Consider the following 23,890-nt stretch of genomic DNA (forward strand, 5'->3'; position numbering starts at 1 on the left):
TAAACCCTATGGGGTTTTTTCTTATTTTTTTTTCCTCCTTTTTCTCCACTTTCTTTCTTTTGCCTGTGCTATGATGTATAAAAAAGGGGAAAACAGGACAAAATAATGAAATATTAATAAAGCAAAGGTACTGAGAAAAAGAATCAAAGTATTTTTCCCTACAGTTTTCTCTTCATTAGCCTGGGGACTCTGCATACAAGCAGCCAAAAACTTGAGAAAGTTCTGCCCTTTGTGCCTAGTAGCCTAATTTAACTACTCATAGGCTTATGTTTTGCAGCTTTCTGGCCCTTTGTTATTCAATGACATACAGGAAGAAAGAGCACTTTTCATTATCTCATTACTACACTACACATCAGTTATATCTATCTATGTAACCTCAACATAAGGCTCTAAAATAGCAAAGTATAAATGCCAGCTAAATGTTAGTAAAATTGTAGTGTTTATTAATTTTTTTAAGTTATAATATCCATTAGGTAACTAGAGCAACAAAGCTTTTCTACTCTCCTGTACAAAAATATACCCTTGATGAATGATTTATAAAGGAAAATAACTAAGCAGAAGATCAAAAACATCATTAAAGCCTCAGTCAGATGATAACCCAAGCAAAACCATATTGGTTGCAGCTATGTGTAGTTCGCCTTTAAAGCACCAGAGTTTGTATGTTCAGCTTTTGAATATTCAAAATAAACTTCCTGTGGTTTTGATTGAGTGAAGAGAATTTACTTTTAGAAACAAGGGACAGAAGTGCCACCTTGTCAGGGAGCATGGCAGGATGGAACTGAGCAGGGAAGTCATACTATCTCAAAATCATTTTGGTTGGAAGACACCTGTGAGGTCATTGAGTCTAACCTTTGACCAAACACCAACTTGTCAACCAGTGGCTGAGTCACCGAGTGCAATGTCCAGTGGTGTTTGAATACCTTTAGGTATGGTGACTCTGTCACCTTCCTGGGCAGCCCACTTAGTGTTTGACAACCCTTTCAGCAAATAAATTCTTCTTGAGTCCAACCTGACCCTCCCATGGTGCAGCTTGAGGCTGTCTCCTCTTGTCTGGTTGCTGGTTGCCTGGGAGAAGAACCCGATCCCACTTGGCTCCACCCTGAGATGTCCCTGACCCTCCTCTCCTCCAGACTGAGCCCCCTCGGCTCCCTCATCTGCTCCTCATTAGACATGTTCTCCAGACCTTTCGCCAGCTCTGCTGCTCTTTTATGGACATGCTCCAGCACCTCCATGATTTTCCTGAAGTGAGTAGCCCAGAATTGGACATGTCCAACACTCAAAATCAGGGTGACCCAGGCACTTGCAGGGTCCTGACCTCAATCTCCAGCCCCAGCAGGGTGGGTAGAGCCATGGCAGGGCATGCCAGCAGCCCTGGGGCTGTCAGGGAATGGGATGGAACCAGACGTTCCACTAAGAGATTGGGCTGGGACTGGAGGCAAGGCATTGGTGTGGTCTACATCCTCCTGGGACCAAGACTAGGCATGAGCTGATATGAACATGGGGTGTTTGGGCTCTGGGCAGGGGGCCAGAGGCACTGCAGGACAGAGCTCCCTGTGCTCTCCCAGCCCTGCCACATGCACTGCTGTTACTGAGACAAATTATTCTCTAATAAATAAAACACAGGGGTGGCAGGTCCAAAGCAAGGGTTGTTTGGGAACAGAGGCTGGACAGCAGCACACAGGTTGGAAACACACTTATTATTTTTGTCAAAAGGAAAGTCAGAAAAAAGATGAAACATAATGATTCACACCAAAATAAAAGTTGCTCTTTCTGAGAATACAACAATTTCAGAAAATCCTTTAGACAACAAATCAGATGGTGTTGAAAGAGATACATAGATAACACTTTCCATGAAAACCTTAAAACCGCCTTACAATTATTTAGATTTTAGAAAGGGAAACTGATAAGTAGTTTAGGTAGGTTCAAGTGGTTTAGGTAGGTTCAAGGACAAGTGAAAATAGTTGAGTACTAATGGGCATCCTCTCTAGCGAAGAAGGGGAAAAAAATAATGGCACCCAATGGACTTCAACATAGCAAAAATCAGGACAGGAAAAAGGACCAAAATTTAAACCCATTGAAACATATTAGGTTCCTGTACATAAGACATGAGTGAAGAAAATCTCTTGAAAATATGATTAAAAACATCTAAAACCCCAAAAGTTTAAACTTCACTTAACTTTTAATATCTAAAAATATGGACTATACATAATGAATGACAGAATAGTACAAAAGGCTTTGCCTGCACTCAGTAGACATGACCTCCACAGTTTACTCCCATATGAATAAATAATTAAAATTTCCCAAATTCAGAATAATAAAGACTTTCCACTAGGCCAGCTATCTAAGCCCATGTGTAAAAGCTCTTGGGGTTTTTTAAATTTTTTTTTTTCCTATTGGTAGGAAAATATTTTAAGTAGAAATCAACAACTTATACAAAAATACCCTTTTATCTTTCTCTTCTTCCCTTCCCTAACAGCTGCAGATAGAGAGAGAGGAACAGTCACTTAACTGGTTTTCTCCTCATGGTTTTCACTCACTATAAACTGTACAACAATGTTATCAGTTAATATACTGTCCTGAGATTTATGGAAAAGTATAGACCTTTTCCTTCTCACTGTAAGATGCCTCTCTTTTATGAATCTCCTTCTTATTAGTCTTAACACATATCATGCATTAATAATATAAAGATGTCTTTAAAGAGAACAGCAATAAGTATTGCAAAACACACCATCAAAAGTCAGGTCTTTAGCAAGACATGACAGTAGATCTTGCCCCATCTCCAAAGTCTGTAAGGGATTTCTCATGTAGCGGGTCTAATGCTGGCTAAATGCCCATTCACTTACAGGAAATTATTTAATCACTTCCTGCTGTGAGATGTGGATAAGGAGGACAAAACAGGTTCAAAATTTTAAAGGGTATAAAAAAAACTTTATTAACAGAATTAAAAGAAAAATTATAAGGAAATCAGAATAAACCTTCAGAATACTTTTCCTCCCCCCACACCCTCTCTTCTTCCCCACTGACAACATAAAGAGAAAAAAATTGGAACTTTCAGTCAATTTATCACCTCTAAAATAGTCTTTCTTCAGTCCACCTAGGGAGAGGAGCCTCTTGTCATGCCATGGAGACTTTTCCACAAGAAACAGTTCTCTCATGGCTTCAATGTCACAGTGAATCAGCGCCCTGGGAAAGGAAAATCTGTTCGCAGTGTGAAAGTCCCTCCCATGTCTTGCAGCTTTCCTAAAGCTGCTTTCATGGGCCATGTCAAATTATGGGGTATTATTTTAAGGATGAGTTGCTCCAGCACAAAAACAAAAGTTCTTTTATCTCTGGGAACAGAAGTTTTTCTTCTTCTCTCCCTGGGGCAAAGTTTCTCATCTCTCTTGTCTCTCACTGTTCAAGTTTCTCATTGGATCACAGCTTTTCAGCATCCACATGCTCCAGCATGAGTGCGTCTTTCTCATGGGCTGTGGGTGAATGCTGCATCCCACCATGTACTTCATGAACTACAGGGAAAAAATGAACTCTTATATATCAAAAATATATCTTCAGCATAGCTTCTCAAAAGAATTTCAGCCCAAGACTAAGGCATCTCCTCAATCCCCTCCCATCGAGGATGTGACTCCTTTATTGACTTCAGTATCTATGTTGTTTTCTCTACATGTCTTCACCCCTTTCCTTTTCCTGACTCGGAAGAAAATTGGTGTTTGTAGGTTCATTTGTTCTCAAGCTTTATCAATTGAAAGAGTTTTATAGAGTTCTGCAACATTTAAAAGCTGGTATTGTCCAGGCTCTGCAATCAAGGAATTGCTGTGCCTCTCGCTGCAGATCACATGCTGGCACCATGTGAGTCACACTGGCTGCTGGCACCATTTTTGCTTCATGCTGGGTGCCAAAAGAAAGTCCTTCAGTCCACAACATAGTCGGATGAAAGCAGCTAAGCAAGCAAAGTCCATTGCGAATCATGCCAAGACAGTTGTGGCCTTGCGGCGCTGCCACAGTCGCACCAATTTCGGCCACGGAGTCCTGACTATGTGGTAGCAGCCACTCCTGAACCTGGCTGCTCTTGGCCATGGAGCCACTGTCAGCACTGACCATGGGGGCCACTCCCGGTGCTGGTCCCGGAGTAAACAAAGTTCATTTGCAAGGCATGCCAAAGTAGTTGTGGCCACTGGTGCTGCCCCAGCAGGACAGCACTCCCCTGGGCACACGGCATTGCCTGATCGCACAGCACTGTCCAGGTTACACGGTGCTGCCTCGGTCTTGTGGCGCTGCTGTAGCTGCGTCGACCTCAGCTGAGCAGTCCTGGCAGTGTGGTTGCTCATGGCATTGGGATAGTCCTGGTGGCATGGCCTGGCGGTGGCTGAAATCTCAGCTGAGCTGCGTGCGGCTGGGTCAGGCCAGGCTGGGCTGGGGCTGGCTGGCCCAGGCTCGCGTGGGGCCAGGTTGGCCAGTTACCTCTTCAAAAGCCAGGAGAGAGATTCCCAGAGTTTGTTTGTTTTCTCGTGTGTCTTCACAGAAGCGTGTTCAACTGTTTTAGGTAGTTTAACCAGATGTCAATCTTCAAAGCTAGCCAGCTGATTGGCTCTTCAAACCTAGGCAGCTGACTTGCTCTGCCAGGTCCCCCAGGGAGCCACCTCCCACCCCCCCCAACTGAAAACCAGACTTTGTTAAACCACAACATCTCAGAAATTCCTGAGGCCACAGTAGAAAAGCTCTGACTCTATATCTGATGGCTGTCTGTGCTGATCCAATTCCTGATTTTATGACCAGTAATGCTGATAAAGATCACAGACGTGCTGTTAGTGGCAACAATAAACTGTTGAAATGTGCATAAATATTAATAGATGTTACTTGTCTGCAAGACAGCTATTTCCTTTCAGGCTTGATTCCTGTTAGCTCAGCGGTTTTAGGAGTTGCAGCAGACTGTAACAGCCCCTCTGATCTCTAGGTTGTTTTTGTGATTGGTTGTTTGCTGCGCCTCTCAAAAATCTTGCTTCTCTCTACATTATCTCATCCACTTTGCCTGTCATCTGCCTTCCCACTGTGAAATCTGGAAGATAGTTTTCCCTTGATGAGTTCAGTTCCATCTGAGTGAGAGAAACTTCGATTCATAGGATTCTCCATGATCAAATCAACATTAATTTTAAAGAAGAATCTAATAAATAAATTCCATAGTGCATGACATAACACGTCAACTGATGCTTCTTTTCCAATAGCCAAATAGTAAGAAGAAGATAGCTTGATTAGTGACATTCTAATCCTGGGGAGCCTCAGGCAAAATGCTCATTTCACACAGAATCATATGATGGGAAGGATGGGTTGGGCTGGAAGGGACCACAGTGTATCCTCTGGTACAACCTCCCTGCTCAGGCACAGAACTGTGTCCAGATGGAATATACTGGAATATACTAGAATATTCCCAGTAAGGGACACTGCAGAGCCTCTTAAGGTAATACAGGTTGTAATTTTAATGGAAGTAAGTGACAGAAAATTCCAGCAAATTTTTTCTTTAGAACTTTTATTTCTGAAAACTGTTATAGAAAAAATATCTTTACTTATCCCTAGAACCCTTACTCTATGTTCCCACTCTTTGTCTCTCCCTGGATATGAAATCCACTTTTTTATCAAAATGTTGCATTTACTAGTGGTGCTTTTGTTCATCATAGAAGAAAATATTTGTCAAGATTAAGAGGCAGAGGTGGGCGTATAATAAAACCTGTACAGATTGACATACATTTAGCCAGGCAGCAAATAAAGTGGAATTTGGAAATTTCCCACTTACTGCTGTACTGAAATTCTTCAAAGTATTCACTAGCAATGCTTAAAATAATAAGTGTTCACAACAGCAATGATGACAAAAAAGAAATTGGAAGCTTTCAGCAGCTGGGACATTTTAAGGACTTCTGGAAAAAAAAATTAAAGTACACTTGATTTCTTTAAATTCGATAAAAGTTGTTTTTTTTAAAAGTCTCACTGATGTTTCATAATATTTAGTCAACACTGCCTAGAGACTTAATGACTGAGACAATATGCTTTGCTTTAAAACAAAAAAGCAAATAATTTTTTTTTTAAATGGTAAGTATGAAATATTGCAGAAGTTACTTTATATGGTTCACAAATAGTACCGTTTGTAAAGAGAATAATGTTTGTGTATTTAGGCCATTTCCAACTTACAAAATTCAAAGGCGTATGGCATTGGGAACAGGTTGTAGTAATACACATCTCCAGTTTGAATGTTAAACTTGTTAGCAAAAGTTCTTAATATTTGCTTAGATATTTGCTTACTATTTGTTTTGCTTCATATTTACTTGGTTGTGGTATTGAGTTTCTTGGTAAGAAGAGAAACCCTATTTCCCTAAAACCAAGTGTGAAATTTTCTAAGGATCCTGCTCTAACATTAAAAGAACTTGCAGTATATTTACATAAAAAGAATCATTATATATAATGAAGTGAGAAAGGTCAGATTTTACTGTTAACTGATGGATATGCTGCCTTAGTTAGTAATGAGATTGGCCAACAAAAAGTGAGTAATTCGTAACAGAACTGTGCTTTTTCATGTTGCCTTTCTAGTGCCCTATAGACGGATTATTTAGCTGCATAATTGGTGTTAGCCACAGGGTACGTATCACAGAGGATTTAGAGATTTACTCATCCATAAATGTCACGCTATTAATAATTTTGCAGATAACACCTTGTATTGGATATCACCTGTGTTGAACACAATATGAGGAAATGAAAGGTCAGCACACTTTGTGCGCCTGTGCACAGACAGATAGGCATGTCTGTGTAAATGCAGTATTCTCAGACAGAATACTTTAATGGTCTCATATTTTTAAATAAGAAATTATATTGCTCTTGCTGAGAACAAGAGAACACAATTTCAAGACCTGAGGTCTCCATTAAAGAAAACCATAATCATTTTTGGTACAATGAAACATTTTTTAAACTTTTCTGAAAAACTGAGATATATCAGCTTTAAATTACCTATAAAATGCAAGGCTGTAATTTTGTGTGCTCATACCTTTTATTCTTCCTTGGCTCTGGCAGACTAATCTCCTGATAATGTTTTAATAGATACATATCCAAGTCAGATCTTAACAAAAAGTCAAAATCTGCATTGTAATTCAGACTCATTGTATTTTAAACCCCTGGAGCCTTTAATTAGCTATTTTTCTTCCCTGGCTAGCTCTATTCTACTTTTGTTTACATTTCAATTATTTCAGAAAAAAATAGGGTCGGTACAGGTACACTTTTAATATTATACCAATTGTACGAGACAGCATTTCAAAGTTCAAATACAACGCATGAAGCAACCTGGAGGCAGAAGTGAAGAAACCACAGATGTGAAAATGAAGTTTAAGAGGTCTCCTACATTTGTTTTATCCATTTTCTCATGGTTTTATTTGCAGTATTTAGTTCTTGAACTCTTAAGTCTATAAAGAAATTGTTATTTACTGAAAAGGGTAAAATATTAATGCTGTAATTCATACAAGTGAACAAAAGTCACAGGTAGGGCGTATGGTGGCTCCATCCACCTGTCACCCAGGACATTTTTCTTGCCTTCCTGGAGATGATTTGCTAGTGGGTTAGCAAATATAGGTGGGAACTAGAATGGTTATTTGGCCATTTTTATGTCCAGCAGTGTATTGCACATTACACCCTTCTTTGGTTAATTTGATCACTTACACCATTCTTATACATACAGAGCACAGAGCCACTGCTTACATCCTGGGTCTTTCCTGCTTAAATATTACAGGGTTTTTTAAAATGAGTTGCAGTCTTCTTTACTATGTTTTTATGTTGTTACATGTTAACACAAATTATTCCATTTTATTTAGGAAGAAATTTATATAGACTGATTCACTGAATCTTTATATACTTCCTTTTCTGTTTGTATTTTAGTTACTGAAGTAGATCCAGCAGAGGTCATGGAGGTGGTGAGGGGTCTGGAACATCTCTCTTATGAGGAAAAAACTCCAGGAGAAGGGCCTGTTTAGTTTGAAGAAGAGAAGATTGGGAGGACCTCTTCAATGCCTACAATAAGGTAGGTTCAGTGCCTAAGGGCATTTAAGGGTGGTTGTCAGGAGAATGGGACCAGACTCATCAGCTGTGCCAAACAATGAGACAAGAGACAATGGGTAGAAACTGCTGCACACGAAGTTCCAGCTATATATGAGGAAGAACTTCTTTACTGTGAGGGGGACTGTAGTGGGTTTAGTGCTGGTCAAATGCCAGTGCACCCACTAGAATGTACTTACTCATTTTCTGCTGCAAGAGAAGGCAGGCAAAGCAGGCTCAAAACTTTAAAATGTATAAATAAACTTTATTAACAGAACCAACGGGAAGAATAATAATCAGAACAAAACCTTCAGAACACTTCTCCCCCACGCCTTCTTTTCTTTCTCACTGACAACGTAAAGAGACAAAACTTGTGACTTTCAGTCATTTTGCCACATCTAGAATAGTTTTTCTTCAGTTCACTTCAGTAGAGGAGCCTCTTGCCATGCCATGGAGACTTCTCCACAAGAAACAGTTCTCTTGTGGCTTCAGTGTCACAGTGAATCAGCTGCCCAGGAAAATGGAAATCTGATCACTGTGTGAAAGTCCCTGCCCTCGACTTACAGCTTTCCCCACAACTGTTTTCAAGGGCTCAATCTTTATCTAATGGTGTGCACTTTTAGGGATGAGCTGTTCAAAAGCAAAGGTTCTCTTCATCTATCTCTGAGATCATCTCTGGGAACAGAGGTTTTCTTCTTCCTTCCCTGGAGGCAACTAGTTTTCATCATTCTTATCTCTCTCTATTCAAGCTTCTCATTTGGATCACAGCTACTTCAACATCTGCTTTACTGCAGCATCAATGCCTTTGCTCATGTCTACAGTTTGAACACTCCATTCCCCATGGAAATGAATTTACATGAATTACAGGGATATTCTAGTATCTCATAATCCATCACCATGGCCGTGCAAAAGATTTTCAACCCAAGACTAAGACATCTCCTCATTCACCTCCATCTGGGATTTAATTCCTTCTTTACTGACCTTGGTGTCTTCATATTGTCCTCTACATGTCTTCACGCTGTGCTTTTCTCTCACTTGAGAGAGGATTGAAGGTCTGCAAGTCTGTGTGGTAAAAGTTAATTCTTGCCCAGGCCTGCAGATGGTTGTGTTATTTCTAGACGGGGGTGGCCACAGCGCTCATGATGATGGATTTCAGGCCCTGATGGGGGACTGTTCCAGGATCTCAGGGGCCCAGGTCAGAACAGCTGCTCTGGCCCCATGGCTGGTCTCCGGCCCCTGCTGTGTTCAGTTCCAGCTGCGGGGCCACAGAGCCAGCCCTGGTCTCAGCCCCATGGTCTCCTTTGTGCCAGGACAGCCCCTCTGTAGCTTGCAGCCGGAACTGTTTACAATGGAGGTTTCTTCAGCAGCTATGCTGATAGGAAGAGAGTGGGGGATAAGTGGCTAGGAATGTCAACAGCAGCCAGGCTAGGGCTCAGCTGCAGCATGCCGGGGCCAATGACCTCCCCTCTGCCTGCCCAGCAGCCTCTGAGGTCTGAACGCTCTGTGGAACGTTCCTGGCCTGGCCCATGTCTAGTTACCTGTGCAAGGCCAGAAGCAAGAGAGTGATTTCTGGGCTTCCCCACCTTTAAAATGTGTTTTACAGAAGTGCATTTAACTTTTTAACGTGGTTTAACTGGTTCTCAATCCTCAAAACTAGTTACTGATTGGTTTTGTCCAGGCACAGAGGAAGCTCTTAGCAGCTCCTCTCAGAAACTCGCTTCTGTGTCTGGCTCTTTTCTCTCCTCACCAAAAATCAATTAATGCTAAACCAGCATTGCTATAGGTAAAAATCGATCCAGCCAATTTAATAAAAATAAAAATAGAATTTATTTTGCAACTGATATACAGTCCTGACAGCCAACAATCAAGGAACAGCACCGACCCCCGGATCGGAGCTGGGTGAACACCGACTCGACCTCTATCACATTGAATCTCCCACAGTTCACGAATGCAGCATGGCAGAGTCTGTTTTTATACTCTTTTTCTAGCCCGAGCCAGAGTGTCTTATCTTCTTTCAGGGTTCTTCATATTCATCTTGCTTTCTTTTGCTGTACTGCATTGAACAGTCCTGTCTGGGAAAGGATGTATGTTCATCTTTTGATTATGGGAATCTGGTATTCAGTTGTATGTTCCTGATGGCTCTGATTATCTACAGTGGGCATCATCATGGGCCATCATCACTGGGTGTCTTCCTAATCACTCCAGAGAGAATGACCATCTCCTGTGCCAGGTTAGGTCCTTTTCGTATGTTAATTGCATTCTTCCTCCTCTGCTGCCAGCTGAGATTTTGCCATCCTGTGAAGCAACACCTTTGTCCCCAGCTAGTGTGTTTTTTAGGATTTTATATTTTGGACTTATTTTATACACATATATTCTCTATCAGCACGAATTACCATAATACACATAACAAGCATGGTGACAGAACACTGGAATAGGCTGCTGACAGATGCAGCGCTCTGACAGAAGCAGCAGGCTGGAGTAGATGATCTCTAGAGGTCCCATCCCCAAGCATTCTGAGATTCTGTGAATGAATTATTGTATTTCTTAATGGATGCATTCAACTGATCTGGTCTGTTATGGGATGCAGAGCTACAGAAGTTCTTATGTTTTAAAACCTAATTCCTTGCATTTATTCTTGGATTTCTTATCTTCTGTATTAAGCTTGAAAAATCTTCAGTATTTGTCAGGAATATTTGACTTTCTGGGGAAGAAAACTTTCAAGGAAAGAATGTTTGAAATGAGTTTCATGGAGATTAGCTGTTCCCTTGAAGATATTTGGAGAAATTAAAATACTTAAGAGACATTTAGAAGTGTAATCTTCACTCAATTTACTCCCCTATCTAGTACCTTATTTATGCACCTATTTAGATTTACTTTGAGTACTTTATAAACCTTGCCATATTCTTTTCATGAGGAAAATGATTGTTCTGTACTATAATTTCACAAGTTTATTTTCTCTTGCATGAATTTGAATCCCATAACAGAATGAATCAGTGTCATAGCCTCCCTGCTTTCTTGCCCCTTTGCACTTTGCTTGCCACTGAATGTCACAGTGAACTCATATTGGAAAAATAAACAAGCATTACCTTTAGAAGTAAAAATTTTCAGCAGTGATCAAGAAATTACAGGTTTTGTATTATTAGAGACTTGACATGAAAGATTATGGCTCTCTGCTTTGCCACCTCACCCCATTTGTAGGGTTCATACAACAGCTTATAGAGGAACAATAGAACACAATAAGCTTAATTAAATATACTAGCTTGTCTGCTTCCTTAAGTAAAAATTCTCCTGGGTTTCTAGAGAGGTCAAGGCAACATTTTCATTCTTCTGATCTCTTGACTGATTCTGTTTCTTCCTTTCTGCTGAGTTATCTACAAATATATTTAATACCCATTTCCCTTCAACTCATATCCTTGGTCCTGAGATAGGTAGGGCAAGGAGTTTGCAATTCTTATTCTGTTCCCTGTCACCACTTTCCCCCCTTCTTGAAAGCTTCCATGCTTTGATGCAGAGGAAGAGGATGCTCAGTTGTACTGGTTAAGGTGTCCCGCCCTGTCTGGCAGCCCAGAATTTACACACAGTGGTTCTACTGTCAGCCCATGGAGCTAGTTGGCCATGGATGTGTTCCCCTCTAAGGGCCTGTTTTCACTTTTTTATTGATTCCCAATTAAAAAAATTTGCCAAAGCTACCAACAGTCACATAGAATCAGGCAAATGTCTTTTCCACTGTATAGAAGAGAATAAATCCTGGTCTGATCCCATACCTGACCTTACATAGAGCAGGATGTTTGACTAGAATCTTAAAAAGTCCTTTTCTTTCTTAATTATCCTGGTTTTCTGTCTTTTATTTTCCCTTCAAAGATAGTATTTTTATTTTCCCTTCAAAGGTAGTATTTTTATTTAAAAAAAATAATTACAGGAAAAGCTACATATACTGAAGGGTCTTTTCTTGTAATGATATTAATCCAAAAATATAAATAGCTTTTTTTTTTTTTTAATTAGTATTAGGACATTCATATAAAAAATACTAATTTTTCCTGGCTACATGCAAAACAAGGACTTTGGTACTAGCATCAACTGTAAACTTATATAAAGTAACAATGCAAAACTAAAACCAATGTTGCCACAGTACTGCTTATTTATCAGTAAATGCAGTAAAATATTTGCATAATGCATAAATCACACAAAGAATTCTCATAATTAATTTATCCTCTTCTTTCCATCTCAGTATGATATGTGCAGAATTGATGAAATGCAAATAGACATGCTCTGAGAAAGCACAAAAAAAGTGAAGTTTCATATTCAAGGAGTGGATTTCAGCACTTTTTTCAGCCTATAGCTGCAGCTGAAATTGAGTGTTCTAAATAATATATCTGTTTTGCCACCACAGACAACAGTATCCTAGTTGCAGTGAAGGACACCATCTACTTTCAGGGGACAAAGGATAATGAACAGGGGTGGTTTAAAGCCTCAGAACCCAGTTTCAGTGGAGGCTGATATCACATCTCATTTTTTACAGTCCTCCCTGTCTTGAACCAGCCTCTCTCGAGACTTCTGGACCTTCATAAGTCAAAGAAGAAACTTAGCATTGCCACATTCTCAACACTTTCAGAGGAAGGAAGCAGGATCCTGAATTAGAAACCTCATTTGTTTCAGTGTATTCCTGATTTTAATTTATTTTATACTTTCTCCCATCACATGCCTGCGCAGAAGATGGCCTTGCAAGAGGCCATCCTTCCAAGACATTATCTGTGCAATAATTCTGACGTGTTGTCTTCTGTCTTCTCCTCTGAGAACTTACCCTCTGCAAGTGTGCTCCTCCCTAACTTCTCACACAATCACCACTGAGACTTGCAGAACTCACAGACAAAGTCCACAGCAAAAAATAAACTGGTTCCCAAAATGGGAGGAAGGGAAAAAAATAAGGCATCTTCAGTTTTTTTGTTGTTGGTTTTGTTCACAAGGATTGGTGGGGTTAGGTTTTGGACATATTTTTGTTGGGGTTTTTTTTACATGGTTTTGTTCTAGACTGTCCCTTGATCTTACATCCTTTACATTCCAAGGCAATCCAGCAAATGCTGATTCCTTTGTTTTATTCTGTGACTGAATTAGCGGTGATAGTATAGGAATCTCTTCTTATTTGCAGCTCTTCATATGCAAAGGTTTTCAGTGACTATTCACTTCTTCAGTGCTCAATCTCAATTGAAATCTCTGAGGAAAACAGTATCTTTTCAGACCTCTCAAGATTTTTTATATTGTTAAAAGCTAACTTTAATTCTATAATTACTTTGCTTAGAAACCATTTTGCATAAGCAGCTCTAAAAGATGAAAATCAAAGCAGTATTACATCACAAAAATGACAGCAAAGAATTAAGGATAATTTTCTTGAAAATCTAGGGGTATGGGTGTAGCTCTTTTAGTAGCAGAGTTTTCTCATTAGTTGATGCTTAGAGTTGCATTTCAAAACTTCACAAGTGTCTGAACAGAGGAGAGATACTAAAAAAATAGCAATATATATATATTATACAGGTTTTAAAAGAACCTGAGACGTATTGTTCCACTTGGGAATGAACCATGTTTCTTAACTTATTTATCTTAGGAAGCAAGCTTTTCATGCAATTTAGCAATCTTCTCTTCAATTTCTTCTTGTAATCTTTTTTCCATGGCTTCTAAAAAGACAAGAAGGCCTTTCTTTTCAGCCTTCAATAGCTGAAATGCCAAAAAGGTGAAAAATTTTTAAATATTTTTTATCTTCTCTAGACTATTGTAGTCATCCATAAGCTTTACTTGAGAACAAATGTTTTCATGTATCCAAAGGTAACCCACTTTTAAATACCAGATAAATGTATTTTCTGTATTACAGAAACCAGACATTTTCTCAGTCATAATTTTTTAAATTACATTACTGTCTGACATCATACTGCAAGCTGGAGAGAGAAAATGCATTTTTCAAATTTAGTTTAATATGATTCTATGGTTTAAGAGACTGCTTCAGTGAGGGTCACATGCAACAGCTCTGCAAAAATGCTAGCCTAAATCTTCAAAGTTCTGTTTTAAAATCTCATAATACTCTAGATACTTCCGCATCCTCAGGAAGAGGAACTCTGTAAAGGCTTTCAAAGCTGTCAAAGTTGTATGCACAGAAATCACTGCAGGCTAGAAATACTCTGCATACCCAGAAAGACAGCTGCAGCCACTACCTCATACAGCCCCAATGCTTCTTGGAAAGAAAATTAAATTCCCATTAAAATTGTCTTTCCTACTAGACCAATAATGTTTCTCTGAAAAGATTTATATTTTAGGTTAATATAACATAAAAAGGATATTACTCTTTAGGAAAAAAAAACTAAAAAAAAAAAAAGAAGAAGAAGAAAAGGAAAAAAAAAATTCTGTCGTTAAATCACACAGGCTTACATTATTCCATTATTCATTATTTCTGTCATTAACAGCAATCTTGTTTCCATGACTTCAAAACTGGTTATAGTAACAATTATTTGAATTTGAGTGAATGTCAAAGCATGAGAGGCCTCCAAAATACATAGCTCTGATATTTCTGCTACACTGCATGAGAAATGGGTGATCAACCATTTTGTTTGCCATCTATTTTGGAAGAAGAAAGACAGATTTGCAATGATGTTCTACATTTTCATAGGTAATGATGTGCTTTTAATTTCTACAGTACTGTGTTGATCATTGCTGTAAGATCTAAGCTGACAGTTTAATTTTTCAAAGTTTTAAGAAATTCCATTATCGTGTTGCCATGCTTCTGCACTTATAACTGCAAATTTAAATGCAAGGAAAGCAATCCAACTTCTCTAGTAATGACTAAATAACATTATATGACATTTCAGTAAAATTAAAAACTAATTTTTAAAGCATTTCTTAACATCCGAGTTAAGAAGAGGGAAAAGCATGAAGTCCCCTGCCCCTAGACAGAGTTCTAAGTTGTTTGTGTGGAAGGAGCACTGGCCATAGGTCAACTGCTTAACACTGAAGAAGCAGTAGTTTAAGTTCTTTCCTATGTGGCACCTAAAGGATGTTACACTCAGGCTTGTACATTTATTCAGTAAATCACGCTTAGATATCTGCTGCAGCATTCTTGTAGAAGAGCCAGTAGCTCCTAACAGCCCTTTTGACCTATTGAGTCTTTCCTTCAAAGTTAGGGAACGGTGACCAAAGGCCTGTGAACGAGTCACATCAGCACCACTTCTTCACTCATGTAAAGCCTTGGCTAAATACAGCACTGACTCACTAAGTGAAACCAATGAAAAGGTTGGTTTGGAAACAAACACCGAGATCCGTGGAGCTGAAGTGGGAACAGGAGGTGTGGGGGTGTGTTCGTGTTTGTGAGTAGTTTGCCAGCTTGTAGTCTCCTGCTGAGTCAATGGCAAGGTTTTACAGACTTTTTCAGGGATTCATAGCTCCTTCCGGAAAAAAAAACCAGTTGCTTTTTAAAATCTAACTGCCTCTGTTTCTCCCTAAAGTACACAATGACTTACTGGCACAGAAATGAACTGTCGTTCCTGATTTACTGCCAGCTCCTTATTCCACTGTGGTTCACTGTTCCTTCATGAAAACACAATACCAGCCCACAACTTTAGAAAAAATTTTATTTGATTTTGCTGGCCAACAGTACCTTCAATTATAAATTAGCATAGTTAACCTAATTTTAACATCTTTTGGGGGGATCTATTATTTCTTGGGGTTTTCCCCTACCTTCTGAATGTATTACCCAGAGAACAGTGTGTCAAAGAAATAACAAAATGTAATACTTGTAAATTCTTTTCACATGAGATCAGCTGTATTGCAGGGATTCTTAATAAAAAGAAGGGACCAGATAAACCATATATATGTCAAGGACTAAAGATTCTGCTGGAGCACACAGATAGGTCAGAACATTACTGAAAACCTGACTTGTAAAATATATTAATTTTTTCAGTTCACTCCACAGATCCACTCCACAGATCATTCTCAGTTAGCTGGAAAAGAAGTCAGATTCTTCTAACATGGATTTTGTACAAAAAGAGAAGTACATGGAATTGCTATTACACAGAAGCTATCAGATAGTTATATGATGTAGTGCATTTTTACACTGTGTATCCACGTCTAGTTTGAGCAATGAAATGCATCTAACTTTCATATAAATGACACAGATTATTAAGTTTTTGGGGGAGGGTTGAACATTAGATCAGTACTAACAAAGGACAAGATTTAGTGCCAGATGTTGTTGCCTTGAGCAACACAGCCAAAAATATCCACCCATTTTGCTAAACAGAGTGAGCAAGCAGACAGCTCTTTTGGATGAATAGAATATTCAAACTACAATCAGTTTAATTTAAAACAAAATGTTAAAAATAAAGGCACTGAATTGATTTTGAATCTCAGTCATTCTGCTTTTACGTTAATTTGTAGTTTACATCTGAAGTATTGTTTTGCTATGCTGCTACTTGTGGTTTCATAATTGCATTTTTCTGATGTTTCTTTCCTTCTTACGAAGTCTGCCTACTTTTGCACACAGGGAAAAAAGCAAACTGACCTTGACAGGTGAAAAAGGAATAGCGATGACTCATATCTTCTAAATGTACAAGATGAGAACAAATTTCCTATGCTAGAATTAGAGTATTTCCACTTACCATTACCAGGTAGAATTTATAATGACTAGGAAGTGATACATTGTGTGATTTTATTTATTTTATAACTTTTATCAAATATTTAAAAGTGTGATTTTTCCACCCAGAATAATGGGTGGAACCTTCAGTGTCCTGCAATTTTCTCACGCCTTTATTACAAGTATAAAATATGTAATTGATGCATGCAAGTAAAGTCAGAAGTTGGATAATAAACAAATTTAACCTTTAAGGAAGAAGTCGTCTTTTATGATAAGTCTTAATGCTTGGTGTTTTTTAATTTAGTCTGGTTTTGCATTCTTGTTACATCTTGCTAGAGTATTTTTATACTCCTTATGCTCAAAATATGAAAAATATACTTTATTTTTAATAGAGTTATGAAGATATAGATATGCTCATGTACTATTATACTTCAAGGAAAGCATTTCTTTCTGTTGTAGAGATAAAAATGAAATAACTGCTTATGAAATTATATACACTTAGTTATCTAAATTGCCTACTCTGAACTTATTTTAAAAATTATAGATGATGTTTTCTGCATTTAGAATGTAATTTCCAATAGGTCACCTTGCATAACTCTATTCCCTCATGGTTTAGCACTTGTTTTCTCCCTTTCAGCTCCTTGAAGTAGAATCTATATTGATTTTGAATTAATTACCAAGGTACCAGAAAGCTTAATGGATGATTTTAGACATAAACATTTAGATATGAACATTTTAGATTAAATTCTGAGTCTTGTTACTCACTATACAGCCTTGTTTATGTTATCCTTTCTCATGTTGAATAATCTTATCTCCCAAGAGATACTAATGACTGTTGTATGACTATTTCCAAAAAAGCTCCTACACGTACAAAAATGGGATCAGTATCTTGTGGTTTAAAGAAGATCTTCTTATTTCTATATTTTTCTATATTTCTGTATTAAGGGACTGGAGCATCTCTCTTATGAGGAAAGGCTGAGGAAGCTGGGCCTGCTCAGTCTCAAGAAGAGACAACTGAGAGGGGACCTCATCAATGTCTGTCAGTGCCTGCAGGGAGGGGTCAGAGCAGGGACCAGGCTCTGCTCAGTGGTGCCCAGCAATGGGACAAGAAGCAAGGGACAGAAATACATGCACAGGAAGTTCCGCCTGAACATGAGGAAGAAATTCTTTCCTGTGCAGTGACTGGGCACTGGAACAGATCACACAGAGAGGGTGTGGAGTGTCCCTCACTGGAGATATTTCAGAACCATCTGGATGCAATCCTGTGCCATGTGCTCTGCGATGACTCTGCTTAAGCAGGGGTTGGACCAGATGACCCACTGTGACTTACTGTGACCCACTGATTTCAGCCTCAACCATTTTGGGATTCTGTGATTCTGTGGTGTGAGAATATAAACATTCCCTCTGTCTTACTAAAGAGATAAAGACACAAGAAAAGACAAAGAACTTTTGGTATATATGCAACTTTTGGTCTATATAATTGCATAGAAATATTTGATAGCTACACTCGTTCTCAAGGATAGACTAACTGTTCAAAATCAAATCTCTTCTTCCTGAAACAATTTTTTGCCCCTATTAGTTATAGAGAGTGAAGTCATCAAAAGCCTTTCTTCTGATTAATAAAGAGAGAAGTGGAGGCGTTAAGAAAGAGGCATTCAAGGAGGCATTAAGAAAGAGTCCTGACAGGCTGAGGAGCCCCTGTATTGCCTGCCTTTTGATGGGGCACCCAATACAATCTGTATTTTTCACTGAGATGAAATAGACAATTTATCTGAACAGCAGTACCTGCTTTTTGAGAAGAGAACCTGTAGGTAACATCTGTCATTTAAAGTGTTGACAGTTATTTTTGAAAAATGAGTTTATTTCCAGGTTATACCACATCTGTTAGTTTTTCTGGTTTGGACTGAAACAACTTTTTAAAGGAAACAAGTGAAGACAACAAAAAATGTACATGATGGTAAATATGAAAACAAACTGTGTAATATTTGTCCACTTTCCAAAATTTAGAAGAAAGGAATTAAATTTTTATGCTGTTTAATGAATTTCACTTGAAATCTTCTGACTTAAAAGGGACAAAGAGAACACTTGATACGTAACACTTATAGTAAACACTTTGCTGAGTTGAATTCAGTGCAGTGAATTGCAACTTTGTCATTTTGCTGGATTTTACCTTAAATGTTAATGTTTAGATGAATGAGATTTACGTGCAAGGAGCAAAACAAGACATGTCACCAGTAAGGTGACTTAAAGCAAAAGCATCAGGGAACTACTTAGAAATAGTTTCTCCATTATTTTCTATTTGCCAAGTTATCAGCAATTAAATACTGCTCCATCCACAAACAACTTCAAAAACTGGGAAATTTGACAAATCAAGTTAAAACAGATGATAGATCATGGTTATATGGCTTGTTTGAAGGATGGAATTTTTCACCTTCATTAAAGGAGCTTTGCAAAATACATTTATATTCATTAATTGTTATAGTGACAATGTTAGTGATAGTGCCTTTTGTACTTCACTGTGCATGGCAAACAATGAACAAGACCATCAAAGAAGTTTTTTTCCGTTCAAGAGAGAGGGGGAAATGTGGGAAATGGATTTGTATAGAAATCTCAAAACCTGACGGAAGGCTCACATAGTATGCACCTGTATGCAAACCTTAATATAAGAAATGCTGACTTAGAAATGCCATGGACCAGGACAGACACTGTTGAGAGAGAAATGGAGTGAGAAACAAGTTTCAAAGGATGGCCTTGGAAATAAGACTAGATACTTTGGAGAACTAGAACTATGAAAGATGCATTGTAGTAAGACCCACAAGGGGTAGTTTTACATGATTGGCTTTAAGGCATCTACAGCATACTGTGGCAAAAAGCTGATAGGCCAAGAAACACTTATAGTGTATTGTAATTAGGAGATAATTGGCTTCTAATTGAATTATAGAATTATAACATCTGTATTGTCTCACCCTTCACATGAGACTGAAAATGGAATAAAAGTTTTCAGAATGCCTCTCAGTTTCCCCATCTCTGGGTCAGAAAAGGGCATAATCTGACACTGTAACCTGAAGTTTATATTTTCCCCATTGTAAGGATGGTGGGCAAAAAATATCATAGCTGTTACAACAATGTCAAACCTTTTGAGTCTGGAGTTCTTTTATGGGGTTACTTAAACCTCATTTCTTTCTCTACTTGCCAGTTATTTTCCCATGAATCTCTAAGTTTGAATGAAGATACACCACACCTGATATATGGACTTCAATGTGAATGTCACATTTTTCTCCATTGAAAATGCTACCCTCTCCAATAAGAAGGAGTGAGAAAAAGATCCCGCATGAAATTGAGAGCAAATTTCTGTACTAGAAAGTACTCCCAGCCCAGACTCATCCTTCCCACCATGAAGGCTGATAGCACTTAGACCTTTAAATTACTGATCTAAAAAATGTTGTTCATCCATGACCAATGTGAGAAGGAAACAAGACAGTAAACCCCATTATTGAGCTATTATTTTTGTCAATTTTCTTTTGAGGAGTTTAATGTTTCCCTTACAAGGATCACCAGCACTTTATCACTATACATTAAAATCAAACATTAATTAAGACAGCACAGGATGGTTGTAGAACAAAGACTTTTTGTACCTGTAGCAATAAAACTGTACACTTGGAGCCACAAGTTTAGAGGGGATGTTTCATTTATATAGCAGTGCTTTCTGTTTTAATGGGTTTTGCCTGCAAGGGATTTAAATTTCTTTCATCTCTTCAAGAGATGCATAACTCTTCTGAAAGAAGGTATCCTGAGCAGAAATAAGGCTTTCAAGTGCTTGAAATGTCTTTTAATTTTTAACTATATCATGTGCTTCTCTCAAGAACAAAATCTAAAAGACAGAATGGAAAACCTGATTTTTTCTTGTTACTTTTCTTTCATGTACTCACAAGTTTATTTTATATACTTGGCCACAGGGCTATTTTCTGAAAGAGATGCAACCATATAAATTTTTACAGTGTAGATTTGCATTTATGTACCCAATTGTGAAACAGCTCCTTCATTAAGATTCATTAAGATTGCCTTGTTAATTTATCTAAATTAAATAAATCTGATCAGAGACATGATTTTTTTTGTACATAGGAGGAAGGAGTTGCACATTTCTAAGTCACGATGAGCAGATGTTATCTTCTAACACGTATCAGATATTACTGTGGAAGTTTGTTAGTTGAATGGATTCTGCTCAGAATTGGCTGTTTACTTATCTGGACAAGGACTCTTGTATAGCAGTTCACAGGAAATCTGAAAGTCCAATTTGAAACAGACACTCACATCTGAAAGTCATAGAAGTTTCTTCTGAATAAATATGGTAAAATTAGGATTTTAAACATTTTTTTATCTTACCAGATGAGAATCCAATGTCTGAATGTTAAAGTTATGCATGTAATGACAACAGAGTCCAAAATGAGAGTTATTATTTTACACAACATTGCCATGCTCATTGATTGCCCTTATTTTACAGGACTACATGCAGGTGTATGTTCAGAAGAGAAACCTCAAAAGAATTTGAATTGAAATATTTTAATATTATTTTAAAGTTGTAAATTTGAAACTGACAATGAGCAGGTGCTGATTTAATTACTGTACCATAAAATATTGCTTTTAAACCATTTTTGGGACTTAAAAAGTGGTAATAAATTCAGAAATACAAACCACTGAACAGCTGTAATAGAAGATACTAGAGAAGAAATGAAAACACAGGCAGGGTATATTTTTATTCTATGCTAGTGATGCATGGAAGAATAACTGACAAGTAGCTATTATCATGTTAGAAAAGCGAAAGAAATGAAGATTAAATAACCACAAACTTCATATTGGCAAGAAAAAGAATATATGAGAAATGATATGGACTTATCACTACACACAGTCCTTTACAATGAATGCTCTAATAATCCAGGAACTTTCTGAACTGTCTCTAGCCCCTATAAACAAAGTATATATACACACTGGACAGAGAACTGGGGGATTCTGCCCCTCTGCCCCGCTTTGCTGAGACCCCACCTGGAGGGCTCTGGGCTCCCAGCACAGCAAGGACAGGGACCTGCTGGAGCCAGGCCAGAGCAGGCACCAAGGGGATCAGAGGGATGGAGCAGCTCTGCTCTGAGGAAAGGCTGAGAGAATTGGGATTGTTCAGCCTGGAAAAGAAAAGGCTTTGGAGTGATCTAATTGTGGCCTTCCAGTACCTGAAGGGAGCCCACAGGAAAGATGGAGAGAGACTATTTAAAGTGGTCTGGAGTGACAGAACAAGGGGGAATGGCTTCAAACTGAAAGAGAGTATGTTTAAATTAAAAATTGAAAGAAATTCTTCCTTGTGAGAGTGGTGATGATCTGGAGCAGATTTCCCAGAGATGCTGTGGATGTTTAATCCCTGGAAATGTTCAATGCCAGGCTGGATGGAGCTATGAGCAACCTGGTCTAGTGAAAGGTGTCCCTCGCCATGGCAGGACATTGGAACTAAAGGATACTTAAGGAACCTCCAACCCAAATAATTTTATGATTCTCTGTTTAATAGTCTCTCATATATAAAACAGCAAGACAGAACAACACTTGAATGTTAAACTGACAGAATGAAGCTACTACTGAGGAGCTCCAAGCTGATGACTTTATTCACTGCAAGCCACACAACCCAGACGTGCAGAAGACCCAGAAACATTCTAATTAGAGGAGCATCACACTGGTATAGATTTTAGATAAAATGTCAAGTACCATCCCGATCATTCTTTGGCTAATAACAAAGCACAAACAGCTACACATACCAGAGGATAAATGTGTCCAATTATTTCTTTGTTTAGATTTTTTTTTTACCCAGTGTCTGAGCAGACTGCTGCATTCTGAATGATGTCTCATAATGTCCAAGCATGGGGTGCAGAGAGTCTGAAGACTGAAATTGAAGAATGCCTTCTCTTTTCATAATATTTCCTTAGAATTCGTATTATATTGAATTATTGCAGTAGTCTAATCTGTGATTCAATAAACTTTCATAAAGCAAACACCTTAAGTTCCTAGGATAGGAATTTCACCTATATTAAATAGATTGTGCAAGTATTCTTAATCCCAGAGGAAAGAGTGCTTACTTTAGTGTCTTATTTTAGGTTGCATGAACTGGAACAAAGTTGATTTAAGATCTGGATATCTTAAAACACCAGCCAAGAGATATCCATTAAGAAACTGGCCTTTTTGAGCATATCTTTTGTCTGCTCTCCCTGCCTGTGCAAATCAGACCTGCTGCCTTAACTGAAACTCAAAAACAACCAAAAGCAACGCAAGCTGGAGGCTTTCCAACAAACCTATTCTAAAGTACTGAGCTCCCTAATGCAGAAGATGTCAAAAAGATTATGTCAGGTTCTTGTGTTTTAACACAGAACTGGCTTCTGTGCTTACAGAGAAAGCTCTGAGTTGGACTGAGATGTGGTCCCTTGCTGGTGAGAGCACACAGCATGTCAAACACTCTCAATTTGCATAGCAATTTAGTAGAGAAGGACAAGCTGTAAAACCAAAAATCAACAAATCTGATATGAAACAAAATTTCATGCTGAAGGTTCTCAGGTGTTTGTAGCAGTACTGCAAAATGAGAAATATGATTTGAAAGAAATTTGAGTCTGAATAACTACTGTTTTTCTGCAACTTTACTCTGTCAAAAAAAGGAAGGATTTTGACCGGCAGTTCAAGCCTAGGTAGGACCTGTATTGTAAGATGCACTTGTTCCTCATAATTTGAAGCCTCCTAGACCTGCACATTTGCCCTTCAATGATACCTCCTGGACTTGTCACACTGCTCCTATGGACCAGAGCAAACAGGAGAGGGGCATAATGCCAAGGGCAAGAGAATATAGTGATCCTGACCAGGAAGTCTAATAAATAGCATTTAAAATTTCCCTTCACAGATCCTGAATGTTTTTCTTACTGGGATTGTAGTAAACCAAGTAATCCAAACTGTGTGATGAAATACAGTTTCCATTCTGTCTGTCCTCAAGGCACAGTCAGTCTTGCTTTCCCATCTCTGAGATGGCTACACAAAGAAACTTGTGTTCAAAAGACACATGGATTTCCACATGAACAATGCTAGCTAACTTGCTAGTTTTAATGCATGAGTGGTGTGATGTCCTGGGACTCTGCAAAAAAACCAAGATTTTTCATCACGTGTAACTGTCATGGCAAGCCACACTTTCAACTAGAGAAGTGC

The 23,890-nt window shown here is 38.4% G+C and overlaps 1 long non-coding RNA gene across 2 annotated transcripts; it reads left to right on the forward strand.

Moving 5' to 3' along the window:
* Nucleotides 1–4,489: 4,489 nt before the first annotated feature.
* On the forward strand, nt 4,490–18,325 carry LOC135295611 (uncharacterized). 2 transcript variants are annotated; one of them, XR_010357737.1, is made up of 5 exons: nt 4,490–5,452; nt 6,574–6,621; nt 7,906–8,047; nt 16,580–16,703; nt 17,615–18,325. It is a non-coding gene; the product is annotated as an uncharacterized LOC135295611 (long non-coding RNA). The 2 variants fall into 2 exon arrangements; XR_010357736.1 differs by lacking the exon at nt 16,580–16,703.
* The last annotated feature ends 5,565 nt before the right edge of the window (nt 18,326–23,890 follow it).

Source organism: Passer domesticus, chromosome 2 (assembly GCF_036417665.1).
Source record: "Passer domesticus isolate bPasDom1 chromosome 2, bPasDom1.hap1, whole genome shotgun sequence".
Lineage (NCBI taxonomy): Eukaryota > Metazoa > Chordata > Aves > Passeriformes > Passeridae > Passer > Passer domesticus.